This window comes from Mus musculus, chromosome 15 (assembly GCF_000001635.26).
Source record: "Mus musculus strain C57BL/6J chromosome 15, GRCm38.p6 C57BL/6J".
Lineage (NCBI taxonomy): Eukaryota > Metazoa > Chordata > Mammalia > Rodentia > Muridae > Mus > Mus musculus.
The window spans coordinates 8954312-8963388 of NC_000081.6; positions in this window are offsets into that span (position 1 = coordinate 8954312).

Genomic DNA, 9077 nt, shown 5'->3' on the forward strand with positions numbered 1-9077 from the left:
AAATATAAAACAAACCATACAATTCATCCTTGGTCAAATTTCCTTGCAGCTAGCAGTGCAAAAACAGAAGGGCCACTGACCACTGACTGCTCTTCCTCTTCTCTCTGCAAAACCTCTCCCATCTCCTTGGCCCACTGGGAAGGTAATCAAGTCAATTCAGGCAGAATTAACTAATACTTGTAAAATCCTTCAATAGTCACTGCAAGAACATTCTGTGAGTCAACAGGTTCTTTGAAAGGTAACTCTGGGTTTAAAAAAAAGACTCATTATAGAACTTGCTCTTTAGCAAGTATGAATTAGAAAGTCACCATGCAGTGGTGTGTGTGCGTGCTTCATGCTGTATATTCATCTCTGTGTGTACAGTATTTAGACTGACTGCAACATGGCAACAGAATCTCTGCTCCATCTTTTCCCCTGCATTTCTTGTAGACAGAACAAATTTTGGGTCAAAAGTTTTGTGGGTATGTTGGTATTCTTATCCCTTCACTGGGGGGTCTGCCTGGCTACAGGAGGTGGCCACTTCAGGTTCCATATTCCCACTGTTAGGAGTCTCAGCTAAAGTCACCCCCATAGATTCCTGGGAGCTTCCCCCACCCCAGGTCTCTGGCTTGTCCTAGAGATGCCTCCTAAACCTCCATTGCCACAAGCAGCAGATTTCCATTCATTTTCCTAGCCCTCTGGCCCTTTTTCCTCTCTCCCCACACTTAGTTCTGAAACCCCCCATTTCCCTCCCCGTCCCCTCTCCCACCCACTTCCCTCCCTCCATCCTATGACTATTTTATTCCCCCTTCTAAATGAGATTCAAGCATCCTTGCTTGGGCCTTCCTTCTTGCTTAACTTCTTTGGATCTGTGTCCTCTGAGATTCTTAAGCGGGAACCTGATCTCTGGGAGCAGAGGCTTCAATTGATAACGAGGTCAGGAAGACAGATCCCTAACCTACCCTGGAAGGAAGAAGCTTAGAGAGACTGCATCTCCTCTGTGATAGGTGAAAACTGAGTTAGAACACAGGTATATACAGCACCCCCACCAGACATCAGTTCTGCTGGCACCTCGGTGTTAGACTACCAGCCTATGAACAGTAAGAAACAGGTGCTCTCCCTGCCCAGCCTATGGTGTATCTATTATATGGCAGCTCAAACTGACTCACACATCTCCCACAAACTGAAGGAATGACCACTGCTGCTTCCCACTACTCCAACGTTTATACTCGTGCGTCAAACTCAGGATTTAATATAAAGGGCAAGGGCTTTCTTTGTTCTTCTCACTGCTGTAACCTTGGTTCTCCTAATAGCCCCCAAATGTATTTTGAATACACTATATATTTTGAATACAAGATTACATAAGCAAACACCAGATCAAACACCTCAGGGTTCACTAACCAGCAAAGATGTTATTCCAAGCAACAGGCAGTGAGTTCTGAGAGAGACAGCTGTAAAAATATTAAGAAGACCACGGCAAGGTAAGGGCTGCTTTCTTATTTCTGGAATGAGCACAACTTGATAAGCCCTTGATTTTCATATCAAAGCATATCCCAAGGGAAACCAAGCCAGAAAACAGCTTCGACTGCCTGCCTTCATGACCGAGTCTGGACAAAGTAAACACCAAAGTGATGATATTTATTTGAAAAGTGGACTGTGTAAAGCACAGCAGTGATTTATCCAAACACCATGTCTTCAGAGAGTTTTGTAACTGTGTTGCCTTTGCCTCTCATGGACTGAAACTCCTTTGAGAATGTGTGTGAGAAACCTTTACAGATGAAATAAGAGCTTATTCCCTAGCATGTTTAATCCACTTCCCTTCATAACTAAAATTTAATGTCTTTATTTATATCATTTATCTATATACTTTTATATACTGCTTCTGTTCAACAGCAGCCAAATGGACCAACAGGCTATTTTGTTTTTCTCCAGTATTTATTTGGCTTTTTAAAAAAACCTATTCTCTCATACAGTGCAACCCATCGGTAGGTTCTCCTCCCTCTTCTTCTCCCAGTACCTCCTGGATCTCCCCTCTTCTCCCCCAGATCTGTTTCCCTTATAAAGAAAATAAAATCAAAAGAGCAAACCTCCAAGAGATATCCACCCAGCATGATACAAGATACAGTAAGACTGGGCACAAACCCTCATATTAATGCTGGACAAGGCAACCTCATAGGAGGAAAAGGGTCCCAAGCATAGGCCAAGAGCCAGAGATAGCCCCACCCCTCCTGTTAGGAGTCTACACGGACACCAAACTACACAAACATAAGGTATAAGAGGACACAGCTCAGACTCATACAAAGTCTGTGTGTGTCACTTCAGTTTCTGTGTTTCCCTATGAGCCTTTCTTCCTTGAGTCTGTGGCCTGTGTTTGAGAGGCCAAATCATTTTAGTTCAGACTCATTTTAGAGGACCTGACCTAAGTTTGAACTCTGATAAACTAACAGGCTGGTACCTAGCATTGGTTTCCAAGTTGCTCCCCCCAACCCCCCGAACAAAACCTAAGCCTAGCTCCAGTCTCTAGGCTAATACCCAACAAGACCATCATCTCCAGGTTATTCCTCCAACAAACCTGAAGCCCCAGGTTACAAGCCCATCTCTTGCCTAATGACCACCCATGCAGAGGGGAACAGAAGTTAAGTTTATGATATGACTCCCAGCAGCAGTCAATTATGTTAAAGGCCACAGGAGCTTTCCAATTAGATGCCTGCACACTTACACACACACACACACACACATCCCGCTTACTGCTTACTGTAAAGAGCCTGATAGATATCCAGGGTTCACCCTTCATCAAAACCATCTTGCATGACGGTGGGTCATTGGAGGGGCCCCGGCTAGCTCGAATAGAATAAAGACCCTGCTGTGAATTGCATCAGATCAGCTCCTGTCTGTTTTTTTTTTTGGGGGGGGGGGGGGAAGGGGAGTTAAACCCTTCCCTGGCACTACATGTTCTTGTGGTATCCTCCATCCCTCTGACTCCTACAGTCCTCCCTCTCCTTCTCTGGGTCACCCCTGCCTCTGCCTAGTGTTTGTCTGTGAGTCCCTGCATTTGTTCCCATTGGTTGCTATTTTCTCCACTGAGAGCTGCCTTTGCAATTTTCCCAAAGCAATTGTGTACATATGTGTTAGTTTATTTCAGAATAATTCATTCCATGTACAGAGCTATCTACATGTATTGGTATTGGTCTTTTCCTATTTGCATTCCTATAACTATAACACAGCTGGGGAAATGGCTCAGTGGTTAAGAGCACTGACTGCTCTTCCAGAGGTCCTGAGTTCAATTCCCAGCAACCACAAGGTGGCTCACAACCTATAACTATAACAAATCTTCACCAAGTAATATTAGTTCTCTGATTCTGTTCTTTCTCAGAATAAATCTGGCTAGTCTATGTCCTTCTGATTTCTACTCGTTAGTCAGTTTGTACAGTTATATTTATTGAAACCACCAATTTCCTTCTGAAATCAGTAATTTTCCATCTAAAATTAAACCTGGACAGACTGAGACCAGAGCAGTGTGGAGTCTTCTGTCTTATGAACATGGGATGTTTCTCCATCACTCATGTCTTCAATTTTTTTAAATCGAGATCGTTCTAGTTTTCAATGTTGGGATCATTATTGTGTTTTGTCAGATCTTCCCCCTAAGACTTCATCCTTCTTGATACTGTTGCTAGTGGTATTGTCTTGCTTCACTTGGTGATTTCTGTGGCTAGTACATAGAAGTACAGTCCAATTTCCACACCAATTTAAAAATCTACCTCTGTACTAAGCTCACTTATTCGTGTGGCGATTGCACCTACATTTCTACATGGATGATTGTATCATCTGAAAAAAAATCATTTACTTCTCCCATTTCAGTCTGGGAGATTTTATTTTATCTTTTCTTGCCTTTTTACACTGACCAGAACATCCCATACAGTTTTAAAAATAATTTTCATATTATTCCTTATTAATTTCATATAATGTATTTTTTAATTGAACTGTTGAAATAGACATTCTTGTGTGTGCTTCTGGGGGGAATAATGCATTCTTTCATCATCGAGTCTGAGGTAGGTATGGGCTGCATATCCATTTCCTCTGTAAAACTGAGGAATTTCCTTTTTTTTCCTAAAGAATTATTTATTATATATGTAGGACTACCTTGTAGCTGTCTTCAGATACACCAGAAGAGAGCATCAAATCCGACTACAGATGGTTGTGAGCCACCATGTGGTTGCCAGGAATTGAACTCAGGACCTCTGGAAGAGCAGCCAATGTCCTTAACCACTGAGCAGTCCCTCCAGCCCAAGGAAGTCCCTTGTATTTATAACTTGTTAAAGATTTTAAAATCACCATGAGTGAGATCTCTCTTCTTATCTTCATTTTAATGACATAAAATCTACTATAATTATTATTTTCCCTCTATATGTATTATATGTGTCTTGACATTGTTTTCATTATGAATCTTGTGCTTGAATTTGTGGGCTTATAATGGTTATCAAACACACACACACAGAGTTCACGACTCTTTGTTTATTTTTAGACTTAGGAATCATGAGGTCCCCATTGTGAGTCCTGGGTACAAGCACTATTCTGACCCTGTGTGATTGTCAGGCATCCTAACCTCTCTCTGTTCCAAGTGATTGTATTTCTGGCCTAGGGTAGTTTCACGCTGTGCCCATCAGCTGAAGTCAGAAACTGTGAGTGTTCTGACATATGTGTCTACACAGCTCAGTTCATGACCAGCATTCTCTCCTGTGGATTCCAGTCACCTTGCTCATTCTGAACCTAGCTCTGTCATCCCAGAGTCTTCCAAGATTGCATGGGTCTCCTCCCTTTTCTGTAGACTTGAGCTGCTCTTAAGACATTAACTCGAGTAATCTTAGGGCTGACCCCATCTGTGTCCTCCCTTTCAGGAGTTGGTTATCTTTCTTGTATTGAAAACATCGTTAAGTACATTTTCTTGGTGGCCGAAGAGGCTCCTAAGGGGACAAATTTGGTCCTGCTTCTACATATTCGCTACCATTGTGTCTTGTAATATATAATAACATTTATATGGAGAACAATACATATCCTATGACAGAGATGCAGATAGATAACAATCTGGTTTTAAATTTTAAGATTTGCTGCACTTTCCACAAAACTTGACTCTTTATAGTAAGATGGTCTACGTGCTGATGTTTGCGTTAGAAAGACTTTCATTTGGTTGTACAAAGTTGAAAAATTAGAAATTGGTATCTCACTCAATAAAAAAAATTACTGGGATATCAAATTTCAAAGTCTAGAAAACAGTAGTTGAAATGTCAGAGTTACAAACTAGTAAGCTCCAGATGGCTAAGAAATCATTGATTTCTTGGATGGTGGGACAAACAAATAAATAAAAAAATAATAACAAAAACAGAACAGTGTGAAGCTTGGCATCATATCCCTCATTTTTATTTTCAGATTCTAGAATATACTTGGTGCCTAATATCCATTGGCTGAATAAATGGGTAAAATTTGTACTAATCCTATAATTGTCTAAGGCTGCTGCCCTGGCAGCCTCAGAAATTTACAGTAGAGCCCTCCTCCCATAATTGATTTGTGTCATTAAGATAAATGGAAGCAGTACAACTAATCGGCTTCAATACAGGTGATTTTCACTCTTTATTTTCACTGTTTATTTTAAAAATAAACAGAGTCACTCCTGTGACTGTCACACACTCCTCAGCAAAAGGAAAAAAAAATGTCTGTTGTGCAAAGCACCTGAGGCCAAAGACATAATCCGTAGAATAAACTGGAGAATATTCCCAAAGCTGAGACAAACACAGACACAAACCAGCCAGATGCCTAGGTTTTGTTGGTTTGACTTAATTGCATTATTGTTCACTTTCTTCTTCCCCTTTTTGTGCTAGGGGCTTTATGGTTTGCTGTGCTGGACATGAGTTCCTTCCCAATTCTCCTCCGATTGTCTATCTCTCTTATGTCATATATTCTTGTACATTTGTGAGTGTGGTTACCTCTTCCCTCTCTGTGCATAGAATTCCTTTAAGTATTTTTTTCTTAATTGTCATAAATTGCCTTAGTATTTTTTCTCTTGCTTTGAGATGTTATTTTTTCATCAATTTATCTGCCTTTTTTTTTTTTTTTTTTTTTTGGCTGCCCTGGACCAGGCTGGCCTTGAGATTCACCAGCCCTTGTCTCACAGATGCTGGGATTAAAGGTGTGCACCAATGCCCAGCTTTCTCAATCATTTTAAAGAGAGAGCTTTGCTGGGCATGAGTAGTTTGGGCTGTCATTTACTCAGAAGGCTTGGAATATAACATTGTATACATTCCTGGCTTTTTAGAGTCCCAACAAGCAATGTGATATTATTGTAATCTATTCACTTTCATAGGCAAATTGACACTTTCCCCAGAGCTTTTAATATTGTTTCTTCACTTTTTATTCTTGACATTTTGATTGTGATATATCATGAAGTGGTTTTTCTCTGGTCATGTCGATCTGGAGTCCTAAATTGTCCTGGCTGATTTTGTGGACAGGAGCTAGAATCATCTGTGAGAAAGGAGCCTTAGTTAAGGAAAGGCCTCCATGAGATCCAGCTGTAAGGCATTTTCTCAATTAGTGATCAGTGGGAGAGGACCCAGCTCCATGTGGGTGGTGCCATCCTGGGCTGGTAATTCTGGGTTCTATAAGAAAGCAGACAGAGCAAGCATGTAAGTAGCACCTCTGCATCAGCTCCTGCCTCCAGGTCCCTGCCCTGTTTGAGTTCCTGTCTTGACTTCCTTTAGTGATGAACACAATGTGGAGGTGTAAGCCAAATAAACACTCCCCTCCCCAACTTGCTTTTTGGTCATGCTGTTTTGCAACAGCAATGGTAACCCCCCCCACACACACACATTCATAGTCATAAAAATATTAATATATTTTCATATGTTCAAAAATATATTCCTATATTTCTTTATCTTTATTTTCTTCTGTTGTCGGCCACCTAGCTTGTTTACACCACTCGGTTATTGTAAATGGTGTTAAATAAATACCAGTTTACCAATATTTCTGAGATGTGTTGACTTGGTTTCCTTTGGGTAACTAGCCAGGAATGGCAGAGCTAGGTCATAGGGCAGATCTATTTTCAGTTTTCTTGAGGAAGCTGCATATTAATGTTCACAGTGGCTGAACCAGTTTCCATTCCCACCAGCAATGAATTCTGGTTCATTTTGCCCACACCCTTGCCAGCCTGTGTGGTTTGCTTTCTCAAGCACTACCATCCTGACCGGAGTGAGATGAAACCTTAACATAATCTTCATTTTGCACACTAAAAATGGGAGAATGCCTTTGCTAGCGACATATCCGATAGAGGATTAGTATCTAGAAGAAACAAAGAACTCAAAATAATTAAACAGGAAGAAATGAAGTACTCGATCAAGAAGGGAACTAATGAGACAGTTATCGAAAGACAGAATGCAAATGGACAACGTGGATATGAAAACCACACCAGCCACCAGAGGAATGCAAATTAATTTCATTTTTATACATTACAACCATTCTAAATGTGACATAGTTATCATAAAAGTAACAGAGAATGAGGAGAAGTAGAGATAGAAAAGGAAGAGAAAATAGATGGACCCAGAAAACCCAAATCACCCAACAAGGAAGGTAGTTATGACAGGATGGGAGACACTGGTTAGCATTTACTCCCATTAATGTAAGCTTAGATGAAGTAACAAAAGTTTGATTTTATGAGGGTTTATTTGCATATTTACCTGTAAAAGCTCTTTCTGTCCAACCCATTTCATTCATCTTGGCGTCAGCAACCCCAGCACCTGTAGACAACGTCAGACTCCAGGGCCAGCTTAGCCCTCCCGGAGGGCAGACGTTATGGGACCAGGATCAATGCACTTTGGGTATATTTTCCCCTAAAGCAATCAAATAAAACAGCTTTTTTTTCTCTTGAACTCTGGTTTTACTTTGTTTTATTGGGGCTCTCAGAGTCTGAACCACCAACCAAGGAAGATACACAAGCTGGCCCTAGGCCTCCCCACTCATACGGAGCAGATGTGCAGCTTGGTCTTCATGTGGGTCCTGAACAACTGTAACTAGGACTATCCCAAAAGCTGTTGCCTGTACATGGGATATGTTCTTCTAGCGGGGCTGCTTTGCTTGGCCTCAGTGTGAGAGGAAGCACCTAACCTCAAAGAGACTTGAAGTCCTGGGGGGGGGGTAATCCATGGGGGACTACCACTACCACCTACTGAGAGGAGAAGGGGAGGGGGCATGGGGAAGGATGGGGGGGTGCAGTGAGCAGGTTGTAAAGTGAATAAGTAAAAAACAAAAAAAAAGATGTCTGCCACATATGGGGCCAGCGCCATGGGTCTCTCCATGTGTATTCTTTATTGGTGGTTCAGCCCCTGGGGGTTGGGGGGAGGGGGTCTGACCTGTTGACTCTGGTGCTCCTTCCATGGAGCTGCAAACCCTCTCAGCTCCTTCAGTTCTTTCTCCAACTCCTCCATCAGCCCCCCCCCCCCCCCAGCTCAGTCCAATGGTTGGCTGTGAGCTTCCTCCTCTGTATTTGTCAGGCTCTGGCAGAACCTCTCAGGAAACAGCCACATCAGGCTTCCATCAGCAAGTACTTCCCAGCATCCACAATAACGTCTGGGTTTGGTGACGGTATATGGGATGGATTCCCAGATAGCGCAGTCTCTGGATGGCCTTTCCTTTAGTTGCTGCTCCACACTTTGTCTCCATATCTCCTCCTGTAAGTATTTTGTTTACCCTTCTAAAAAGCACTGAAGCATACATCCACATTTGGCCTTCCTTCTTCTTAGACTTCATACATCAGTGGGAGGAGAGACCCTTGGGTTTGAGGGCATTCAATGCCCCAGTGTAGGAGATGCCAGGGCAGGAGGATGGGAGTGGGTGGGTGGGTGGGAGCACCCTCATAGTGGCAGGGGGTGGAGGGATGGGATAGGGGTTTCTGAAAGGGAGACCTGGAAAGGGGAAAACATTTGAAATGTAAATAAAGAAAATATCCAATTAAAAAACAATTGGGGAAAAAAGACTTCAATAAAGATAAACGAATGTGCAGCTTTGGGACATTAAATCCCACTACACAGCAATCTGATTTCACCCTGAGGAGGAGG